We start from the raw sequence: 25,415 nt of genomic DNA, 5'->3' as shown, positions 1-25,415 counted from the left end.
ATTGCTCTATCCAAGAGATCAATTTTGTCCTTCAGTCATATGCGCAATGTGCATACTGTACTTCTATAATCAGCGTCTGTGGTTTATGCGAGGAGTGGTTCTCTGAATAACCCATGTTGAGTTGTTTCAGGCATTTAGAAATTACCGACGTGAAGTCTACCTGTGCTCAGTTATTTTCATATGTACCTGTCGTCCCGTGAAATCACTGCTCAACCATGAGTACCGACTCTGAAGATCCAGATTGCCATTTACTTACCTGCTTTGTTGAGCTTAGTATTCTGTCAGAAACCTGTGTTGTGCCAAGTTCTTTGAAAAACTCATTTACTGTCAATAATTTTATTAACCTTTTCTTATTCTCAAACTTGATATGGACAAAGAAATCATAATATGGCTGGAAGCTGCTATCTGTGGGTTTATATTCTTGAACTACATTTAGATAAAATGAAGAATTTTGTCTATGGAATGAATGTCCAGCAGTACTTGTGTTAATTCATGTTGGAGAGAGGGAAGGGGCTGGCAGCCCGCCACTGGCTTATCTCCGGTCCTTAGTTGTGACTAAGGATGTCTGGCTTTGGCTAACAGACTCTGACCGAATTTAAATACATTGTAAATGCCCTGGATAAAATTTAGTCATTTCTTGGATCTAATGAAGTAAGGAATTGTGGCAATCATGGAATTTTTGAAAAGCATCTAATGATTAAGATAGAAAAATACTGTTTCTAAATATTTACTGGAAAATGCCCTGGTCTTAGCATTTTCTATGATCTTACTGTTCTTAGTATCTTTAAAGAGGATAATACATACAGCTTGCAAAGAAGCAATACAAAGTCATGGCTAAGAGTGAACTCTGAAACCAGACTGCCTGAGTTTAAACCCTGATTCTGCCATTTCATAGTTGTGTGACTTTGGGCAAGTTACTCAACCTCTCTGTTACCCTAGTTTCCTCTTCTGTGATGCTGGTATTCCTAATAATGTTTATCTCATCAGAGGGAAAGGATCACTTGCGTAGCGCCTGTGAAATTAGAGGGCTTGGACCAGCACCGGATCACAGAAGGACATCATAACGGTAGTAAGTTGCGTTACTCATTATTATTTTTAGGAATCTGAATGTTTCAAATTGAGCAAGAGGCAATGGTTGTATCATCCTCTTGGTGTTTGTTCTCTTCAAGTAAATGGGTCTTACAGGATGGGTTCTAGTTAAGCTGTGCAGAATTTGAAGATATGATCAGAACATGTCCCATTGTTCTTTGGGGCTACATCCTCTTTGGTAACCAGAAGCAGAGGAATGTTTCTCAGTAGGAGGCCTGGAGCAGGGTCCCTTCTTCCTACTCCTTTCTGTGCCTTGTGCTTTAGTCCCAAAATGAGTAAGCCATTTGTCTATTTCAAGACCCTATTTAACAAGCTGGAGAAGGTACTAGGAGTCAGACAGTGCCACCAAGGGCTGCTGTGGGACATCAGAAACTCACAGATCTCAGGGTCAGGGGAGTGGCTCATTTATCGAGAGCACAAGTGTTTAGTATCCTCGAAACATGTTTCCCGAGTGTAGAGTAATATTTGCATACACACACATGTGGATCTGTACCTACTTGCATACATGCGTACACACACACCTATATGTGCATGCACATGTAAATCTATAAATGTGTAATGTGAGTGCACGTATACACACATGTCTACACACAGATATCTCGGTACACACATGCGTATATAAACACAATGTGCACATATTCACACACACATGCCTGTGTACATACACACCAATAGGTGTGCACACACAAACATAACATAATATATGCATATACACATGCATATGCATACATGCTTAGATATGTGTGTATGTGTATATGCACACATGTATCAGACAGCTAGTTCACTTGATTTCATTTTGGACTTTGAAAGAATGCATAGATTATTTTGTCTTAAATTAGTCAATGTACTCAGACTAAATAGAGTCAAATGTTTCCATATTTTAAAATCTGTTGTAGTGGTAAGAGGTTTTGACTCTTATCCATATTTAAAGTGAGTAGAATCATGGTACAGATTTTGGAGTAAGATTTGCAATGATAATAAAACATGCTTGGGCGCCTGGGGGGCTCAGTTGGTTAAGCAGTTGCCTTCGGCTCATGTCATGATCCTAGAGTCCTGGGATCGAGTCCCACATTGGGCTCTCTGCTCAGCAGGGAGTTTGCTTCTCGCACTGACCTCTCTCTCTCTCTCTCAAATAAATAAATAAAATCTTTTAAAACATCCTGGATCCAAGAAAGGAACATCCATGTTTCTGTCTTCAAGTGGGGTAATTTTGGGAGGATATCAGAAAAACCAAAGCTTATTTCATGCATACTGTTTCTTCTTTAAGTTCTCAACTAGATAAAATATTTAGGGAACTTGAATATTTATGCTTGAGACATGTCTTGATTTGGGTCTTCTCATGGTTTTGTTTACTTTTTATGAAGTTGTCCTCTGAGAGCTTCGTGCTGTAATTGAGAGATTTGTACAAGAAAATATTCGATCAGGTGAGGAAACAGAGATACTTTTTATACCATGTGGCTAGCAAGGGAGCATGTGTAACATGTAGGTGACCAGCTCGTCCCTGTCTGCCCAGGACTGCCCCAGCTTAGGGCTCAGATTTGCTAACGTTTACCTTGGCAGACCAGGTGGCTGGCCACTCTGCTTGTTTATGGCTCCCGTGGGGGTAAACGTTGCCATATTCCAGTAACACGTTTTCCCTACTGGTGTCAAAGGCTCCGAATCTCTGAGGAAGCATGGAAACATTAGCTAACTATCCTGTAAATGCCAAGCAAGGCAGAAATGTGTTGTGGACAGAATTTATTTTCAAAGCATTTTGCTACCTAATATATCAGCGTCACTCTAGGAAGAGCTTGATAGACTCCCATAGAATGCGAGGCATTGTAGATTTGGGAAAATCAGCTGTAGGATCTTCCCTGACCCCAGGATCTCATCGTGGCTTCTCAGAGTGGCTGGTGACTAGTCATGCCTTTTACAGGCTTTCTAGCAAATTTTCCTTGTGAACAACACTCATGCTTGTTGAAACACACCTGTTGAAATGAGCTCTGCCAGCATTTCCCGCATGCTCACAGGGAGGCATTTTTCTTTCTTGGTAGAATGCCTGACAAAAACACACATGCCTTGAAGGAGATGTAAAATGCAAGGCAAGTCAGAAGGGTGCCACCAAGCTGTGTCACTGGGATACTCTTAGTCACAGCATTGTTATAATGAGAAACGCCAGGCCGTTAATTGCCCCCACAGCTCAGGGCAGCTCCAGCTAAAATGCAGTTGTGCTGTGAGAAAGTGTACTGAGAAAATCGAGTATGTGTACTCTGTTCTCCCTGCACACTGTACTGTGGTCATCTTAAAGCCTTTGCTGTTGTGCTTATAAATTTGGAAACCAGAAGTGGTATGATTCAGCTTTTGGTGTGCTTATATTTCTTTCTAGGGAAACTTTTTGTCCCTCTGGTTGCGGAAATAGATGAGATCCGCATGAGCTCTAACAACTTGGCATCTCACTGTGGCTCTCAGACAAAAGAGCACTGCCTCCAGGAAATCCAAATTGTACTTTTCTATCTTCATACTTGAAAAATAACAGTGACTTTAAAGAACAGTCTACCATTTTCAGGAAGAGTATATATGAACCAAATTAACAGCAGAATGATTAAGACCTTTGTAAGTTTGAGTGGGTTCTTTTTTATTTTTTTTTAAGATTTTTTATTTATTTATTTGACAGATCACAAGTAGGCAGAGAGGCAGGCAGAGAGAGGAGGAAGCAGGCTCCCCACTGAGCAGAGAGCCCAACGTGGGGCTCGATCCCAGGACCTTGGGATCATGACCTGAGCCGAAGGCAGAGGCTTTAACCCATTGAGCCACCCAGGTGCCCCTTGAGTGGGTTCTTTTTTTTTTTTTTTTAAGATTTTTTAATTTATTTGTCAGAGAGAGAGGGAGAGAGAGCAAGCACAGGCAGACAGAATGGCAGGCAGAGGCAGAGGGAGAAGCAGGCTCCCCGCCAAGCAAGGAGCCTGATGTGGGACTCGATCCCGTATTTTTTTTTCACCTTTGCATTTCCTGCATGCAACACAGTGCACCACACATACTGGCACGCGAGAAGTAGTGATCGGTTTGATGAACTTATGAGTGAGAAGGAGTGAAGGAATGAGCTTTGTCTTGTGCCTGATGTCATGGGAGTTCATCTCTTACTTTTTTCCTCCCTCTCCCTTTCCTTTGGGAGAAACATAATGCTACAACAAAAGGCAGCGAGGAGTGGTATTTTGAGGTTACCCTGGGATGTGGCGTGGGACCCTGGTCTCTGACACTGCGGCCTGCTGAGATCTCCCCTTGCCCAGAATTGGAGAGAAAAGGGATCAATGGTCAATTCATGTTGGAAACATTGAGTGCCATTTGCCTTGTTTTTTCTCTCTCTGTTAACAGATTTACATTGATTTTTAGTGATAAAGGCAGTCTCTCAGTTCGCTTCATTAACGAAAAGGCCGAGAAACTTAGAACATTCTATGCCGTGTTCCTTGGAGTCCTCCAGTGCCTCACCTTCGTGTCCCAGTCGAGAATTCTCTTCCTCCACTGCCACCACCTTTGTTCAGGTGGTCAGCTTTTCTACTCCGACTCCTGCAGAAACTCTCAGCTGATCTCTAGGTCCCCAGCTTTGTCCTTTGTCCCCAGCTCCCACCAGTCCAGCCTCTACCCTGGAGGCTAAACAGATCTTCCTGCAAGTCACACACGGCCCCCTCCTCTAAAGACCATCAGTGGTTTCCCATGGCTTCAGGATGAAGTCTGAGCTGTGGTCCTCCTCATCTGGCCCCAGCCTCCCTCCGGCCTCCTCACATCTCCCCAGCCACACCAAACACTCCATGCCCACCCCCCCCATGGGCTCTCCTTTTTCTCGGGACCATTCTGCATGCTCTTCCTGCCTCCAGTGCCATTCCTCTGACTGGTTTTACTTTGGCTTCAGCTTTAATCTTCCCTATCACTTTCTCTAAGAATATTTCTCAGGCCGCTTTCCTCAGCCTAGCTGCTCTTGGAGACCAGGTTCAGAGTGATTTGTGTGGTCCCCTGTCACCTGTACCTCCATTGTGGCACCCGTCAGCGACGTGAGGGATCAGTCTGCTTGTTGGTTTCTCTCTGCATTGTGACCTTCTTGAAGATGAACACCATGTTTTAGTTGCCCGTGTGTTCTCAAACCTTAAATTAGTTCCTGGGGCATAGCAAGTAATTGGTATTTATTTGAAAGAATTGTTTGATTTATGCCTACTATGAATTTTCTTTTCATACTGTGTGTCTGTTAAAGTACATTTGTGGAAATTAAGAAATCAAAGAACGAGAACTCACGTTAACAGTGTCATGTAGGGGTATGCTGACTTTCGCCTTTCCTGTCTCAGGTCTTAAAGGAGGGAAATGAGGGATAAATGCTCACATTTCCTCTTATGTATGTCTGCTGAGTCACTAGGGAGGTTTGCAGGTACAGTCATTTCACACTCTTCACACTCTTTTTGAACTTGGAATTGGAGTGGGTTTTTAATTTACTTTTCTTTAAGGACTTGTGCTTTGTTAGTTTGCGTGCACTTATAGTCTGGGAAATTGTGTGGTAGGGATTTGTTTTTCCATTAAGTGCTCCCTGAAGAAAAATAAATGATAAAAGAAATAAAAATCCCAATGAATTATGACATATGCAATTCCTTGTGCCTATCTCTGCACCCTGCCAGGTTATTCTGACCTAATGTAGGTAAATTCTCATTTGAGAAATACATACCCATGAAGGTTATATAGTTGTTCAAATGTAGTTTTTGTTTTATTATTATCAAAAATGCATCTTTGGGACTCTGCAGCTTCTATTTATTCCATTATTAAAATGATAACACATTTTTATATGAGTAATTTATAAAGCATTTTGGCCTAGAATGATTTTTTTAAAGCTATTTTTTAAAAATTGGGGCTAAATGAAAAACCATAAGTAGCTGACTCATGAGGACTGGTAGTTCTGGTTACCACTGATAGTGTAACGGGAACATGCCCTACATTAACTCTGGGGGTTTCACATCAGTAAGAGGACTCGCAGGTTTAATGCTTCAGCAAGCCATAATCCATTATGCTCATCCTTGCTCTGTTCAGTTAAGAGGGAGAGGCACATTGCATTGAGATTTTACCAGCCAACACATGCAAATGTCACTTACTTTATTTTATATAAACTAGTTTATTTTAGAAAAGCACTTCTGTGGAATTAAGATTATAATATGACAATATTAAGAGAAAAAAATAAATATGTATTTTTACTATTGTAACTCATATCTGTCTTTGTTTCTCCTTCAACATTTCTGTATTTCTATGAGTATTAAACCACTGTCACCTTAAACTCATTACTTTGTAATCTGTCATCTTCTGCAACCCAGCTATACTGTTGATGTCCCTGTTTCACCTAATGCCACCAGTGGTTTCCCAGTCATATCGGTTCTGTGATGGACTCTTCCTTTTTCACTTTCCTACCTGCAGTATGTTAACTGTCAATCCTACAGATTTTACTACTGGGTGGGGGTGGGGAGGGACTTTAATTATGAAATATGTATGGATGCAGAAAAATGCATAAAACCTATGTGTAGAGAATGATACATGATTATCGGGCAAACACCCATGTGACCACTTCTGATTCCAACACTGAACATGACCTGTCGTGGGGCTCCTTTCCAAGCACCCTCCAGTCCTCCTCCAGAAGACTTGACCTCTATGCTGCCCTTTAGAGTTTTACCACTTACATCTTTTTTTAACAAATGGAATCACATAGAATGTATTCTTTTGTATCTTGCTTCTTTTTTTCTTATTAAAGATTTTTATTTATTTGACAGAGAGAGGGAGCACAAGCAGGCAGAGCAGCAGAGAGAGGGAGAGGCAGATTCCCCACTGAGCAGGGAGCCTGATGTGGGACTCAATCCCAGAACCCTGGAATCATGACCTGAGCCCAAGGCAAACACTTAACCGACTGAGCCACGCAGGTGCCCCTGGTATCTTTCATCTTAATTCAACATTATGTGTCCGAGATTTATCCACGTTGTCCTTTGTAACTGTGTTTTATGTTCATTGATGTATGGTTTTCCATCGTATGAATGTCATTATTTATCCTTCTGTTGTGAATGATCGTTAGTCTTGTTTGTTTTTATGATTAGAATGAATAGCCCTGCTGTGAGTACTCAGGCGCATACTTCCTAATGCACGGGCCCCTAATATTCCTGTCTTCAACCGCACTAGATCTCGCAAACAGTTTTCAAAGTGGTTGAACCAGTTTACATTCCCACCATCATCACAGGAGTTAAGAGCTCCAACTCTTTGTCAACATGTGGAATTGTTACATTTTTAAATATTCGCCATTCCAGTGGGTGTATAGTCACCCTTCACAGTGGTTCTGATTGTGGTTTTCCTGATTACTTAATAAGGTTAAGTATGTTTTCATATGTTCATTTGTCAGTTGCATTTCCTCAGGTGAAGTGCTTGTTTAAGTCTTCAGATCTTTTGCCCTTATACTATAGTTGTATTCATCAACCTTGTCCTTCATGGTTAATGCCTTTTTAGTTTTGTTTAAGATATCATTCCCTGTCCTATGGCATGACGATATTCTCTTAAGTTATTTTCTGAAAGCCTTATGGTTTTGCCTTTCACAGTTGTGTCCCTAATCTACATGCTGTTGATTTTTGTGATGAGGGAAAAACCTGTCTCTTCTTCCTTTTCCTTCTTCTAGGTCCCTTTTTTCCCCCCACACCCACCATCATTTTATGTTCTTATTATCTTCTGACTGGTTATTGCCTTATTATCTTCCTGCCCTCATCTTCCAGTTCATGGTCCATGTTATTTTACTTGGTAGATTTTCCTAAATGTCACTCTGATAATTGTATATGAATTTAAAAACCACCATAGTGTCACTTACTTCATTCATGATTAAATTTTGTCTATTTTTCTGATATTTAGAGCTACTAAAAAATCTGCTGTTATTTGTAGTTTCACCAAGAAGAGATAACATCTCATCAGGGAAGATGAGCTGGCTTGTACAGCGATTCATCACCACGTCTAGAATCAGTCCTCAGCTCTGCACATCCCAAAGTGTTGTGTTTATTTTTTTTTTAAATTTTTACTTTTTTTCTGAACCCTTGGAATTGATCCTACTCAGAGGAGAGAGAGTAATGTAAGAGCCAAACACCCATTTACAGTGAGGAATAGCACATTCCAACAACCATTATATTCATATCTGTTCTCCAGGCCACCCTCTCTCCAGTATCACAGTATCTAGGAAGCCACGTTGGTATTACAAAATTGCTTTCTGTGCAGACAAAAGGAGCTAGGACATTTTAACAAATATTTATTCTGAGCCACAGTGAGGCTAGACACTTTGTTCTGTCTTTACAGCAGTCTACCTGGGTTTTTTATATGCATCCAAATCAATCTCTTCTTCTCTCTTAGATTGGGCCAGAGAAACACAGCCAAATCTTTGTTCTTTCGAACTCATTTTTTCAGGCTGCCTGATGACCGGCCCTGCTCCCCAACCCTCACTAATTATACTCCTCCATCAGGAAGAACAGAGTACAGCTGAATGAACTTCTACCACCGCAATTCTGAAAGTAGACTTTTCTTCTGAGATATTGTATGTCTCATTGTTTCTTCAGCTCCTGACCCCAGCCCTCAGGCACTCTCTCCACCCAGGGACATCTGTTTCATTCGAGCATGTGAGCATGTCCCGGCTTATGTCTTTTTAATCCTACTACAGAAAGTATTGTGCTTTACGCAGAATAGGCGACTTGTTATTTTTTTGAAACACATCTCGTTTCTCACTTCTTTACCTTTGGTTAATTATGTCATTGCTTTGTCTCAGTTACACTGTCCCTGGGTCCATTAAATCTGTAACTTCTAAAAAATCCTATTTGATGACATATAATAAACCTTTCCAGTTTATTCCTCCTTCTCTAGAAAATGCCTTACAGTCACGTATCCTACTGAAGGGCAGAACCTGGTGGGCCATGTTTGAACCACATGAGTCTTCCTCTGAAGTAGCAATTAATGCATTGGCTGGTCATTGACTAATTATAATCTTCAAAGAAAGCTGTGCTTAGAAATCCAGACACCATAAAGCCCATAGAATTGTTTCTTGGAAAAACCAAAGCCATGAATCATTTGGAGTCACAGAGTTACAGAGGGGGCACAATTCGTTGAGGAAGCCATTCTGCAAAGGGGGATATGGCATAGGGGCTACCAGGAGAAGGGAAATGAGAGGTATGAGGCCCAAAGAGAGATGGAGACAGAATGCCACCTCCGTCCCCTATGGCTCAGCACCTCCCGTTTCAGTGCCTGTCCTCTTGAATATGACTGTGCCTCATTCTCATGAGATCTGTGTCCTCATGCTATGTACAGGGCACGAAGAACAAGTCTCTCTCCCAACTTCTTCCTCCCTGAGTCTTTTCTACCCAGAAGTAACATATTTTTTTCCTTAACTTTAAAAAGGTATAAAACTCGCCCTCTTTGGGGTACAGTTCAGTGAAGTTTGACAAACACATGCTGTTCTTAATCCACACTCCAATTAAGGTATAAAATACTTCCCTCACCCCCAAAATTCTCTTTGCTTTGAACTTTCCCCAGTCTTTGGTCCTCAACTTCTTTACCTTCCCACCTTATTTTCTTTCCTTAGGCAATCTCACATAAGTCCATAGTTCACCTACCAAGTATAGTATTTCCAGATGACTCACAAATTTATTTCTCTAGCCCAACCCACTTCTTTGGCCTTCAGACCTCTGTATTCAATGCCCTCTTCATGGCATATTCCTAGATCTTCCAAGGCACATTGATCCTGTTTTCCCTCTGTCCTGCTTCACTTCACAAAGATCCTGACTCCCTTCCAGTACTCCTTTCTTCATATGGATGACACCACCATCCAACAGTTGTCCAAGCCAGAACAGGGAATTGTCCTTGATGCTCCTTTTTCTCTACCACTACATCGGGTCAATCACCAGGTTCTTTTTATTGTACCACCTAATATCCCACAAACCCACTCCCATCTCTATGTCCACCTCTGTCACCATCTCTGCCCCAACTGCTGCATCTCTCATAAATTTCTGCCAGGGTGTTATAACTTCTTTCCCTATGTCTGCTTTGGTTTTCTCAATCCATTCTTCCTGTTGTGGACAGAATGATTTGCTAATTGTAAACACAGTGCCAATCCCTTGCTTAAAATCCATTAGTATCTTGGTCTGAGTAACCAAAACCCTAATGTAACCTATGAGGTCTATTTAATATGGTTCCTTACTTCCTCATGTCTAATTTATTGACTTCATCTCTGTGTCTGAAACTCAGCCATGCCACTTTGTATAATGGTCAGACTCGCAGTATCTAGGGTCAGACTGCATGAATTTGAATCTTAGTGGGGTTTTTTTGTTTTTTTTTTTTTTTTTCGCTTACTCTAGCTATGATTTAGACAAATTCTTGAGCTTACATATTTGGGTTCTCTTTTTAGAAGTTGAATTATTAGTGTCTACCTTATAGGGGTGTGTGTGAATTAAATGTGATGAAACGTGTAAAGTGATAACATAGTGCCTGACATTAAGTAAGCCTCCAGTAGATGTTAGCTTATTTCCTTGAATGAACCGTGTTCTTCATGACCCAGGGAATTCTTACTGGTTCGTCCCTCTGCCCAGGATACTCCCATCATTTCATCTGGTTAATATGGACTTATCCTTCTGCTCCAGGAATACCTTCCATCCTCGTTGGGCCACGCAGAGCCAGTTCATGTCTTTTGTAGATAAGTTAATGACTATTAATTATTTTTAGGGTGTCCCCTCTACTGCTGGCTTATGTGGTAAATTATATGGTCACCCTCCCATGCTCAGTTCAAAAGTGACTTTTTCTAGGGAACTTCGTCAGTTCCACCAAGTCAGGTCTCTTGCTATTTGTTCTCATAACACATCCTGCATCTTTCTCTGCTGTAGTTATTATCAGGTCCTTCTGTAACTCTTTACTTGAGGTTTGTTTCTTCCCTTAAGTTGTAAGGTCTCTGAGGATGAGAACTGGCTGGCCTGGCATTGTCACAGATTCCACAGCATTGTTCTTGTTTGCTGTCAGTGCTCCCTAAATATCATTAGAGGAAAGAATTTGATCTGGCCTTTTGTCCTATTTCTCCCATTAAATGTCAAGTCACGTCTTCTTTCTGGGCCTCAGTTTCTACCTGAAAAATGACAAAATTGTACTTGATGTTCTCTAAAGCTCCTTTGACTCTACATTACATGAGTGTGGACACATCAAAGAAATCTCTTACCTATTTTCTAATATTTAGAATCATGAATTCTAAAGAAATACATGGAATCAGTTTAATCCCCCCCCCAAAAAAGAATAATATCCCTGTATTACCCAGTGAATGTAGTCCTGATTGTTATCCCTTCTCTTGTTATGGGTTCCTAATGTATAAACTGATGTTATCCTTTTTTTCCTCAATATATATGAGAAGAATATAGAGTCTATATGATTATATGATCATTGCTGTACCTGTTAACAAGTTGAAAACTGAGCTAATAGGAGAAGAAAAAAAAAACCTAGTTAAGATTATTTAAAATAAGTTTGTCTTTCTCTAGGTAGGTAGCCAATAAAAGACATTTTTGGTTGTTGCTGTTGTCATTCAAAAAAATAATCCTTGAGGAGAGAGTGTCCTGAAAAATCCAAAGCATTTTTATTGAGCCTTGTAATGAAATTAAGTAGAAAATAAGAGCAGGAAATGAAATCTGTAACACTAGTGGGAAATCTTGAAACCATTTTATAAGGTTTTTTTTCCCCTAATTTAATTGGGTCACACAGCATGTCTATGAGGTTGGGAAGGTTTTTGTTTGTTTGTTTGCTTGCTTGTTGTTTGTATTTAATAATGTGAGGAAATCTGCTAAACTTGATTGTTCCCTTTACAACTGTTAAATGCATACATAGCAGTTGCTTACACCTAAATGGAGAAAGATCGTAGAAATTGAGAAATAGCTACTCTGAAGTCATTTTGGCTTCTGGGAGGGCTTAACAATGCTTTGCGATATAAAATTTCCTGAGGTCTTTGAGAAATTTTCTTGGTGACTCTGAGGAATGGTGGGTCATGGTGCTGTGACTATCTGTGTAAATTGAAGGATTGTAGGATTGAGGGGCCGAGAATTTTGAAGAGGAGGTCCGTGACTTCCAGTGAGAATGGAAACGTCCCCCCAAATGGCTTCCACACTGGTCCTGTTTCCATAGTACTGGGTATCTTGAATGCCTACCATGCATTAGTCTTATATGACAAGTCATTCTTGTATTCCATACCACCCTCAACACCTTGAAGTGCCTTTCGTTTCTTGGCCTTATTGGATGTAGGCCAGTATGAAAAACTTAATTTATCTAAATTCATCCTTCTGCTGAGAACTCTTGAGACAAAAACTGAGGCATCATTGAAAGAGAGAGGATACACAGATGAAGAAGATGATGAACTGGAAACCAGTGCCTGGAAAGGTCCAGAAGTAACCTCATCCATGGACTCAAGGACTGGCTCCATGAAGGAGATGATATGGAGGAGAGTGAGAGGACTTGAGAGAGCTCTGAGCATTCAGGGACACACTTGTGCCCCAACAGACCCCAGCCCAAGGACCTGCTTTGGACTACCTGCATTGGGTTGGGCTTAAAAGCTCAAACTAACTTCCAAAACTGTTTAATTTTTTTTTTCTAAGTGCATCTTTCAATATATTTTTGTAGTATTCCAAGTGATTTCCTTTTCATTTTCTTTTTTCTGTCATTTTTAGAGGATAAACTTTTTTTTTTTAATTTTTAACTTCTTTTGGCTGTGGGGCAGTCAGTTTGGTAGCGAATAAATTCTTACAATACTAAGATACCTTTTTGTAGCATTTGACCAATTTGAAAGGCAGTGGTTCCTAAATTTCAATGATATACCAAGCTTTACAGAAAATGAGTTCCAAAGGGAATTGATTTTTATCTGCAATACTTTCATCCTACAGACAGGATATTGACTACATTTGATAGAATGGAAGTGTGAAACTAGAAAGAAGCATTGCAATAATAAATCCTCTGGGAGATGTTCATGATCAACAGGATCATTCACTAGATGGAAATATCTGAGGGCTGGACAGTGTCAATAGAAAAGATGACACGATAGCATTAGCCTTCTGGAAGAGTCTTCTCCCTCGAGTCATATGGTTTTTGTTAACAAGTTCTTCTTTTCAGAATCCCGTCCTTTCTCCTTATTCATTAGCTCATATGAGAATCTTAAAAATCCTAGTAACTTATAATCAGAAATTTTAAAATGTCAAAATATTGGCAGAACTCAGCCCTGCTGGCGTGTTGCTATATGAATTGATCCACAGCCATTGTGAAATGCCTTGGTATAGTCTTAAATTATTTTGAATTTTATGCTTTCCTAATGCATTCAGTAGTTTTGTCCTACTGTGGGAAGGTAAAAGGTCTGTCGTCAACATAAGCTTCTTTTCATGAGCTTCTCTTCCCTGCTGTGTTGTGTAGTTGGTTGCTGGCATGGTCACTTCCTTATGTGGCTAACCATAGTTTTCACCTATGTGTAGGAAAACATGTCTCAAATGTTGATTTCATTTGAGAATTATACAATAAAACTCAGTTCTAAGTATCTCTTCTTGAATATTGATATTGATAAAATGATTATAAATTATTCTTGGAAATAAGAACATAGGAGCTTTTATCTCATTAAAACATATAATTTTATAGAGAATAAGGGATTATTTCAAAGAGTTGTAATAGGTGATAACAGGGAGATTTCTTTGATCACAGAGTTTCTAAGAACTTTTGAAGTTTGGAAGTCTGTTCAAGCAAAAAGAGAATGAGGAAATATCTCTGGATAGCACAGACTGATCCTATGTGGATTGAAGGACTATCAATGTGCATGTGGAAATAGTGAGCCAAGAGATAGATCATAAAAAATAAGGGAGGGACGCCTGGGTGGCTCAGTTGGTTAAGCAGCTGCCTTCGGCTCAGGTCATGATCCCAGCGTCCTGGGATCGAGTCCCACATCGGGCTCCTTGCTTGGCGGGGAGCCTGCTTCTCTCTCTGCCTCTGCCTGCCATTCTGTCCGCCTGTGCTCGCTCTCTCTCCCTCTCTCTCTGACAAAAAAAAAAAAAAAATAAGGGAGAGACAGCATCAGAAGTTGACTAGAAGTTGAGGGGATAGTGGGAAATGAGGCTTAAAAATGGAGGCAGGTAAGAAGAAGGTAGAGTGGACTGGACAGAGCTGTGAAGCTAGGATGACAGCTGCCTCAGCTCTAAGTCCAGTGGTATGAGGCTGTGGGAAGTCTAGAGAGGTTTGCAAGCACAGGAGGGTCAACGGGGGAGAACCAGGTTCCAAGTGGAGCAAGACGAGGAAGGAAACATTCAGAGAAGAGGTGGACCAACCAAGCGGGCATTTTGCGGGGGTTCAACTGTGAGTCCCTTAGGCACACTGAGTGGTTAAAGACTGTGGAACCAAAGAGGGATGCAGTGAAGAGATATCTAGGGATTTGAGTGTAAAAAATGAGAGAAAAATTGAGATTCTGGGGCTTTACCCATCAATAGGGGTAAAGGCAGTGTTGTGCTGTTAAATGTTTAGTAACTGGCTTTTGGCAAGGAAAGATCCTAATTGATAGCATTTGCCAATTTCCATGGTGTTAGTACTCCCACCAAAACAGATTTCAACTACCAACATGGCATCATCTCATATGGATTTGAGTAGAAAAGCACAAAATTGGCACAGGTGAGCCAATAGAAGCTGGCTTCAGCAACACTGGATAAAGGGCACACTTGGATTAATGTTTTTGGGCAAAGGCAGATAATTGGCCAAAAATGTGAGTGATAGAGTGTAGGGAGTGTTTGGTATTCCTTTTGACTTCTGTGGATAGAGATACAGTGACCTCAGGCCTCTTAGCTTGGGCCATATAAAAAACAGACCTGGGATGGATTTGACCCATAGGCCATACTTCGCCAGTTAAACTTTATCATGCCTATGAAACATCTCCACTTGGAAATCTAATAGATCCCTCAAATTCAAGCCTGTTAATGTATTAACATCCAAAATACACATGTTTTTAAAAACTTCTACAACTCAACCATTAAAAAAAAAAACCCAATTAAGAAATGGATAAAGTATTTGGATACATCCCCAAAGAAGATTTAAAAAATGGCCAAAAGCATATTAAAAGATGCTCAGCATCATTAGTCATCTGGGAAATGCAAATCAGAACCACAAAGAGATACCCACTTCACACCCACCAGGATGGCTATTATAAAAACAAAATCAGGAAATAACAAATCCTGTTGAAGTTACGGAGAAATTGGAGCCCTCATGTATTGCTGATGAGAATGTGAAATAGTGCAGCTGGTGTGGAAAAGTTTGGTGATTCCTCAATATATTAAACAAAATTAGCACATGGCCCAGCAGTTTTACTCCTAGTTATATACCCCAACGAACTGACAGCAGAGACTTAAACAGATATTTGCATGCTCATTCGTGGTGGTGTCATTCATAATAGCCAAAAGGCGGAAACAACTCAGGTGCCCACCAGCAGATGAATAATGAAGATAATGCAATCTATACATACAGTGGAGAATTAGTCAACTATAAAAAGGAACATTTGAAAAATGCTATGACTTGAGTGAACCTTGAAAGTATGCTAAGTGGAAAAAAAGCCAAACACAAAAGGGCAAATACCGTCTGCTTCTAATTATAGCAGGTACCTAGAACAGACCAATTCGTGGAGACAGAAAGGAGAGTAGAAGTTAAGAGGGGTGGGAGAGGAAGGGATTGTGGAGCATAACAAATAACATGGAGGACATAGGGAGATGGAGAGGAGAAGGAAGTTGAGGGAAATTGGAAGGGGAGGTGAACCATGAGAGACTATAGACTCTGAAAAACAATCTGAGGGTTTTGAAGGGGCGGGGGGTGTGGGAGGTTGGGGGAGCCAGGTGGTGGGTATTAAGGAGGGCACGTATTGCATGGAGCACTGGGTGTGGTGCAAAAACAATGAATTCTGTTACGCTGAAAAGAAATTAAAAAAAAAAAAGGAAGGGACTGGAGAGTTTAATAGGTGCAGAATTTCCATTTGGGATATTGAAAAAGATGTAGAAATAGCGATGGTTGCACAGTGATGTGAATATACTCAGTGCTATTAAATTTTAGGTTTAAGTGTTAAAATGATAAATTTTATGTTACGTATTTTTTACTACAGTTTTAAAGAAAGCAGTTCAGTGGAGGAAAAATAAACTTTTCAGCATATGGTGCTGGAGAAACTGGACATCAGAAGGCAAAAACCATGAACCTTAACCTAAAACTCACACCTTATGCAAAAAAATAAATAAATAAACTAAGAGTGCAGTTTAGATCTGGGTATAACATGTAAGCCTGTGGAAGTCTAGAAAAAGCATAGTAGAAAATCTTCAGGACCTAGGAATTAGTGAAGATTTTTTAGACATGGCACCAAAAACATGATTCATAAATGAGAAAAATAAATAAGTTGGGTTTCATCAAAACTGGAAACTTTTGCTGTGTAACAGATGTTGTGAAGGCAGTGGAATAAGAAACTATAGACTGGGAGGATGTATAGGCAAGCCACACATCTTTTGAAAGATTTATAATCATTTTATCAATAATATCAAGACATTTATTGTATGACCCAGTGATCACACTTCTTGGCAGTTATTCCAGAGAAGTGAAGAACTAGGATCATACAAAAACATGCACGCAAACATTAACAACAGCTTTATTTGTAATAGCCAAATTTAGAAACTCATTTGTAATTAGCCAAAAATTAGAAACAACCCAGATGTTCTTCAGTGAATGAATGATTAAACCAACTGTGGTCTATCCTTACTGTGGAACACTACTCAGCAATAAAGAGGAATGAACTTATTATTACAACCTGAGCAGATCTCAGGGTCATTGTGTTACGTGAGAAATACCCAGTCGCAAAAGTTTATATGCTGTATGATTTCATGCAGATAACATTCTCAAAAGGACACAGTTATGGAGGTAGCGAAGTGGTTGCCAGGAGTTGGGAGATAGAGGAGGGCTCAGGAGGGCAGCACGGGAAGAGGGAGGGATATGAATAGAGAGGGGTAGCACGAGGGATCTCTGTGGTGACAGAATGGTTCTGTGTCTTGCTTCTGGTGGTTTTGCACAATTTATGTACATGCTACACTGGCATAAAACTATATGCATGTGTGGATGAGTCCCTCCGGAACTGGGGAGATCTAAATAAGGTCTGGGGGAGTGTACCAGCACCTGTACAGATTTTGATCATTATACTGTGGCTTGGCATTTTATCTTTAGGGGAATTTGGGTGGAGGGTACATTAAACCTCTCTGTACCATATTTGCATTTTTCTGTGAATCTGCTACTATGTGATATCTAGGGTTTTAAAATATAGTTGTACAGTTTTAATTATCATAAAGTATGTATTTGCAGAAGCAATGTCCAGAAAAGGATCACTGTGTCATCTGAAAAGCCCTAGGTTTGCCCTTTTCTCCCCTTAAAACAGCAGCTCTCTTGACTTCTGTGTATAGTAACTACTCTGTGATTCCTTGTCATTTTTGCCACCTAAGTGCTATCATTCAGTTTTTGGACTTTTTATAAATGAAATCTTACTGTATGTATTCTTCTGCATCTGAACTCTTTCACTCAATGTTAATTTTTATGAAATTCATACTCGTTCTAGAAAGCAAACATTCATTTTTATTGCTGTTTAGTATTCCATGGTATGCATGCATGACAGTGTGTTTATCCATTCTAGCATTAATAGACTTTGGAATTGTTTCCTCATCAGACTATGACAAACAGTGCTGCTACGGCTGTACTTACACATGTCCCCTGGTCACCTGAGCACATGTTTTTGTTGGGTTTTGCCAAAGAATGGAATTGCTGGGTCATAAAGGCAAGCATGTCTCAAATTTATGAGAAAATGCCTATTTGCATTTTCTCCATTACACTTAATTTCCTTTTATACTTATTTACAATATTTATTTTATGTCTTCCATTATTAGAATATAAGCTCCTAACGTATTGCTTCGTTTTTTTTGGTTTTTTTTTTGTTTTTTTTTTGTTTGTTTTTTTTTTTTCCATTCTGTGTCTCTGGTATTTATAAGGGAGGGACATAGTAGACACTTAAAGATTGTTTGTTGAAACCATGGGTGTTATGTCCAAAAGATAGCTTTTCTTCACTGATTAACCCTCCCTTCATTTGGATCAGGTTGAAATAGAGTCCAGAATGGTTTTTTTTTTTTTGGACCCCTTGAGACCAGACATTTTTGGAATTCAGAGTTTTCTGTTTTTCATCGTTTGGAAGGGTAATACAGTCCATACACTGTGTGTTACCTAATACCGTGGGTGTGGGTTCTAGGAGCATCCCGTGATCAAACATATCAGTGTCTCTATGGTAGAATGGTGAATCACTGAATGAACTAAGGAACACTCAAAATAACCTAATATCAGTTAAAGCAGCTTTTGATTAATGGAATTGTAAAGGACCTACATGCCAGATCACTGGGTGAAGATTTTGATGCTAAAAATATACTAGATCAAAATTTACAAAAGTGTCTTACCTTTCCTTACAACTCTGGGAGATGATGGGTAGCATAGATATGATTATGCTCACTTCACAGATGAGATAATTGAGTCACCAGGAAATAAGGATCTTACCCCAAGTTTTACTAAACAGCAGAGCTAAAAAGCAAACTGTGTCTTATGATTCTAATACTTTTTCAACAATGCTACAGCTGCTTCTCATTGATGAAAGTGGCATTTTTTTCTGATTCGTAAATTAACATTTCCAGAGGAGAGAAAACTGCTTCATAATGAAGCTGTCATAAATCATGCACAGTTGTCCTGAGATTTGGAACAGAGCTAATGCCAGTGCTCCCACTGAGCCACATGTATGTGCTGAACCGTCCAGGTCAGCATCCGTTTGTCTGTTGCGGTGAAGACTGACCTTCCACGCACGGGGATGTCTGCCTTCAGCTGGCGCCAACCTCCCCTTCCTGCGTTCTCTCTTTTCTTTGTTGAGAATTCTTTTCCCACATCAGCTCTGTAGTGCCACCCATTACACAGCCTCTCTCCTCTCTTGAAACAGAGGAGAATCTGAAATAAGGCATCTGGATTTATAAATTAAATAGCGGTTTTTACCGGGAGTGATTTTCAGGCAGGGTATTACCTGGTAAGGCATTGGCATTGAGTGAATTGACTGAATGTAGATTGTAGACTTCTTATGAATTACATTTATTGTATTTGCCCGTCTCCTCCAGTAGAAGTAAGCTGTATCTGTGTAAGTTTTTTTATTATTTTGTTCTCTATTGCTTTCCCAATACCTGTAACAGGACCGAGCACATACTCTGTGCTTGTTTAATAAATTACTGATTGTATATGCCTTTTATCTTTAAGAGATATATGCCTTTAAGCTCTGTTTAAAATCAATTTCAGACTGGAAGAAGTAGATATATTTCTGTGGGGAATTAAGTAGGTTTTGGCATGCCCTAAAAGAGCACTCAATTACTACCCTTATTTTTTATGTAATCGTTTATTAAAATTTAGTTAGCTTCATGAGAATAAGAAGCTCATCTGTGCCTGGTACATAATAGGCATTCAGGAAGTATTTATTAACTTCAGGTTCTGCCAAGGTGGAGTTGCCCCATTGCTCCCCAATTCTTCCCTTAGAACTAAAACTTCCTGGATACAACACAGCAAACAAGCATAGGACATCTGGGAAAAGCAGAAATAAAAGCCCTGCCTGGGGACTTTGGCATTTAAGGATCAAGGTGTTGGCAAGATCCCCCAGTTTTCTTATTATTGCCCATGTGTCCTAGACAAAGACCTGTAGATAACACTCATGTGAAGCAGCAAAACACACACACACATACACTGACACACACACACAAACTCCAAAAAAAGCCTCTTCCTGCTAGCCAAAGTTCTCAGAGAAAGGTGGCCTATTTTCTCTTGGTAGCATCTTGCTACTCTAGCCAACGAATAGGGAAAAAATGCCTCTCCCTCCCCCACTAGTGCATCGTGTGAAAGTCAGTGTTCTATCGCTATTCCACTCTGTCAATATAGGCAAGTTCTCTGAGCTGCCCGTTGGGTGGTGTTGGCAGGACTTAGCATGGAACTGATCCTCCATCTTCTGCCCAGTGAAAATAGTTGGTGTTCTGATTCCTGCAGCAGGGTACTGTCATTGGGCTCTCCAACAGCTGAGCATCACCCCAACTCAATAGCCACAAGACCTAAGGAGCTGGTGAGAAATGTCCTAGTTACCATTGGGCCTCACACTCCACATTTGTTTCAGCTGGGCCCAGTGGAACAGGAACTTCAGCTCTACTGTGCAGCAACAAAGCAGTCAGCCTTTCTCCCCCTCTTCCTGGGTGGTTGTGGGGCCCACAGCAGAGCTGATCTTTGCTCTCACTCTGAGGCAATAAGGTAGTGGGAGTCAGTGCCCTTGCTTTTGCTAGGGTCTGTTAGAGGAGCCTGGTACAAAGCTGTACATACATCTGGCCCTTATGCTACACATCAACCAAGGGGATCCCTGCAAGAAAGATAAGATTACATAGGATCAAGACTTATTACATGCCTCCAAAATGTCTAGGATATAACCAAAGATGACTTATCATACTAAGAACCAGGAAAATCACAACGTTTCTAAGAAAAGCCAGTAAACTAATACAGAAAGAAATCAGATGTTGGCAATATGTGGAAAGATTTTATTTATATTTTATTTTTTAGAGAGGGGGAGGAGCAGGGGGACATGGAAAGAGAGAATCTTAAGCAGGCTCCATGCACAGCATGGAGCCCGACATAGGGCTTAGTCTCACAACCTTGAGATTATCTGAGCTGAAATTAAGAGTCAGACACTAAACCAAATGGGCCACACAGGCACTTCTATCTGGAAAAGATTTTAAAGCAGCCAGTCATAAAAGTACTTCAAAAAGTAATTATTAATTCTCTTCATAGAAATGAAAAAATAGAAAAGCTCAGCAAAGAAGTGTAACAACAAAAAAAAGGAAATTAAAGAACTGAAAAATACAGTAACCAAAATAAAAACTCACTGGATTGGCTCAGTAACAGAGAAAAGATAGACTTGGAGGGAAAAAGAGAGAGACCCATAAGGATCTGTAGGACAGTAACATTCACATCATCAGGACCCACCCAAAGGAGAAGAGAAGGAAGGTTGAGCCAAAAGTATTTGAAGACATAATATCTGAAAACATCCCAAACTAGGCAAAAAAAACATAAACCAACAAATTCAAGAAGTTGAACAACCCCAAATCAGATAAATGCAGAGAAATTCACACCAAGAGAATTAAACTTCTGAACACCAAAAAAAAAAAAAAAAAAAAAAAAAAAAAAAAAAAAAAAGGGAAAGGTCTTGAAGTCAGAGTGAAATGACACATTACTTGTAGGGGAACATGAATTTTAATGACAGCCATCATCTGAATCCATGGAGGCTAGAAGGAAGTGGAAGAACATTTTACATTTACAAATACTGAAAGAAAAGAACTGTCAATGGCAAATTTTATATCTTGTGAAAACTTCTTTCAGGAATGAAAGGGAAATCAAGACATACTCAGGTGATGGAAAACTAAGAGAATTTGTTGTAGCAAACTTTTCCTTAAGGAATAGCTAAAGGAAATTTTCTAAACAGAAAAAATAATGTAACAGAAGAAAACTTGAAACTTCAGAAAGAAGAACATTGGAATGCATAAAAATAGGGGTAAACATATTAGATTTTCCTATTTTCTTGAATTTCTTAAATTGTATCTGAAAACCATTAGGCAAAAATTATAACAGCATCTGCTATGGTGCTTAGTACATGTAGACGAAATACTAAAATGATTTCATTTAAAAAGTGGAGAAAGTAAAGAGACCTTAGCAAAAAGTAAGGTCTTCAAACTTCATTCGGAGTGGTAAGTTATATATGTATACTGTAATACCAACGTCAACCACTAAGAAAACTATACTAAACAAGATACTGGAAGACACTAGAAAGAAATAGCTATGTATTCCAGAAAATGTTTACATAACCCACAGGGAGATAAGAAAAGAGAAATAGAGTAACAAGAATCACATTAAACAGAAAACAAACAAACAATAAAATGGCAAATTCAAGCCCTAACATATGAATAATTTTAGTAAATGTAAATGATAGAAACATGCCAAATCAACAATGATAGAACAACAAAATCAACCAAGAGAACTTATTATATATAGAACACCTCATCCAACAGAAACAAAGTAAATGTTTTCAAGTATGTATGGAACATTCACAAGGATGGACATTATCCCGGGCCATCAAACAAACCTCAACAAATGAAAAGAATTGACATCATATAGAAATATTCTTTGAAATATGGAATCAAAGTAAAAGTCAGTAACAAAAAGACAACAGGAAAATCCCCCGAACATGGGGAAATTAATCAACACACTTCTAAATTGTATTTGGGTCAAAAAGAAAACAAAGGAACTTTTTAAAAAATGGAGAGTAGTGAATGATAATAAAATTCAAAATGTCAAAATTTTTGTGATGCTGGTAAAGCAGGGCTGAGAGGAAAATTGATAGCCTAAAATGCTTACATTAGAAAAAAGGAAGAGTCTCAATAAACTATAAACTCCCACCTCAGGGAACTAGGTAAAGAAGAACAAAATACACCCAAAGGAAATGGAGGGGAATTATAAAGGTCACAGTAGAAACCAGTGAAATTGAAAACAAAAATAGGAAAAAAATTGATATTAAAGAATGCTGGTTCTAATTGCACTATGAAGTATTTACCCAAAGGATGCAAAAATACAGATTCAAAATACATGCATCCTGATATTTATAGCAGCATTATTCAACAATTGCCAAACTATGGAAAGAACACAGGTGGCAATCAACTGATGAATGGATAAAGAAGAAGTGTTATATATAAAACATGGAATATTGGCCATCAAAAAGAATGAAATCTTGCCGTTTGCAGCAACATGGATGGAGCTAGAGTGTATTATATTAAGTGAAATATGTCAGAGAAAGACACATACCATGTTTTCACTCACATGTGGAATTTAAGAAACAAAACAGATGAACATAAGGTAGGGGGGAAAAAGAGAGAGAATAGAAAGCAAACCATAAGTGACTCTTAAGGGTAGAGAACAAAGTGAGGGTTGATGGCGGGAGATGGGTGGAGGGTAGGCTAGATGGGTGGTGGGTATTAAGGATGGCACTTGTGATGAGCACTGGGTGTTGTGTGTAAGTGATGAATCACTGAATTCTACTCCTAAAACCATTATTACACTATGTGTTAACTAACTAAAATTTAAATAAAAATTTGAAAAAGACAAAAAAAAGGAAGCTTATTCTTTGAAAAGAACAGTACAGTGGACAAAAGTATAACAAGACTTAAAAAGAAGGAAGATACAAATCACCAATATGAGAAATGAAAAGGGAATCACTATAGTCCTTGCAAAAAACTGAGAGGAATAATATGAATAACTCTGTACATATACATTTGGCCACCCAAGTGACTTGAACTATTCCTCAAAAAGGAAAAACCACCAAAACTCAACCAAGATGAAGTAGAGAACCTGAATAGTCTCATAACCAATAAGGAAACTGAATTTGCTATGAAAAATTGCCCGCAGTTTCCAGTGTCATCGCATTTGAAGTGAGCGTCCAGAGAAGTTTACCCAATTTTACCAGCCTTTTAAAGAATGCCAGTTTTGGGGCATCTGGGTGGCTCAGTGGGTTAAGCCTCTACCTCCGGCTCAGGTCATGGTCTCAGGGACCTGGGATCGAGCCCTGCATCGGGCTCTCTGCTAAGCGGAGAGCCTGCTTCCTCCTTTCTCTCTGCCTGCCTCTCTGCCTACTTGTGAACTCTCTCTCTGTGTTAAATAAATAAATAAAATATTAAAAATATAAAGAATGCCAGTTTCACACGCTCTCTTCCAAAGAAATGGAGAGGAGAAAACTTTCTAATTTATGAAAATAATATTACCTTGATACCCAAACCAGATAAAGGCAGTTAAAAAAAAATAAAATCTATAGACCAATATCTCTCACACCTTTAGTCATAAAAATCAAGAAAATATTAGCAAATCCATTTCAACAATGTGGAAAACAAGTTACATATCATGATTAAGTAGGATTTACTTCAGTTATCTATCAAAGGTTGATTCAACATTGAAAGTTCATGTAACCCATTATAACAGCAGTCTAAAAGAGGGAAGAAAACATGATCAAATCAGTTTATGCAGAAAAAACTTTTGACAAAATTCAACGTTTATTTTGGTAAGGACTCCCAGCAAACTAGGAATGAAGGGGGAACTTCCTCAAATTGATAAAAAGCATCAGGGAAAAAAACCCTACTATTATAACTCACATACCTTGGTGGCAGAAAGGTAAGATGTTACAACAACTATGGGAGTAGATTGACTGTTTTTTTTTTTAATATAAAAATTAAAATGCCATTACACACAACACATCAAATGCAGTCTTGGACTATTTTATAAGATTTGAAGATTTGATTCATGGCTAGACACCACATGCTGACCCTGGGATAGGTAAGAAGATAGAACTCATTGTTACTTAGAGCTCCACAGGAGAAGGCCAGGCCCCAGTAGAGCCATGCAGGGAGTTGCAAGCTGGAGCTGTGGGGGGCAGATACCGTGTCAAGCAGGATGACACTATCTAGGTTTCTTGGGCTTCTTGGGGATTGGCTAATTTGAATAACTTCAGTAGCCTGCAGGGTCTGGAGGCTGTCCCTGGTTCCTGGTGCCTGGCCCCAGAGTAATGAGGGCTTGTGCACAGTGGTCCTGGAACATGAGAGCCATGTCAGGGAAGTGGTTGAGTCTGGACTTACCTGATGCTCAAGAGGAACTGACTGGTTCTAGTCAGGGCGTCCAAACTTGATCAAGATAGCATTTAGAACAAATAATTTCATGTGGATATTTTTTCCATAGAAATGAAAACTCATGTTCACATAAAAATCAGTACATGAATATTCATAGCATTTTCTACTTATAATCACTGAAAACTGAAACAAACAAACAAACAAACAAACCCAGTGTCCCCTGACTGGATAATGTTAATTAAGCTTCGGGATAAACCACAGCAATAAAAAGGAATGAACATCTTGGGAGAATCTTCAAGGAATTAAGGTGATGTAAAGATTCAACTCCAGAAGTCACATCCTGCATAAATCTGTTTATGGGCCATTATTGAAATGATGAAGTTCAAGGGATGGAGGACAGATTAGAGGTCACCAGGGGTCAGTGAGGTGGGTGCCAGTGACTGTGAAGGGTGCCACAGGAGGTCCTTGGGGGCGGGGGGGTGCTCTGTATCTGCACCAGCGGGTTGTTCCTTACTGCTGCAGTGGAATCTGCATTGATCTAAAAAATCT

General features: G+C 39.5%; 1 protein-coding gene across 2 annotated transcripts in view; it reads left to right on the top strand.

Moving 5' to 3' along the window:
- Positions 1 to 25,415, top strand: part of SDK1 (sidekick cell adhesion molecule 1) — an 888,974-nt gene that overhangs the window by 408,877 nt on the left and 454,682 nt on the right. The gene's annotated exons all lie outside the window — the stretch shown is intronic.

Source organism: Lutra lutra, chromosome 18, assembly GCF_902655055.1.
Source record: "Lutra lutra chromosome 18, mLutLut1.2, whole genome shotgun sequence".
Lineage (NCBI taxonomy): Eukaryota > Metazoa > Chordata > Mammalia > Carnivora > Mustelidae > Lutra > Lutra lutra.
This window is presented reverse-complemented; position numbering and strand designations above follow the sequence as displayed.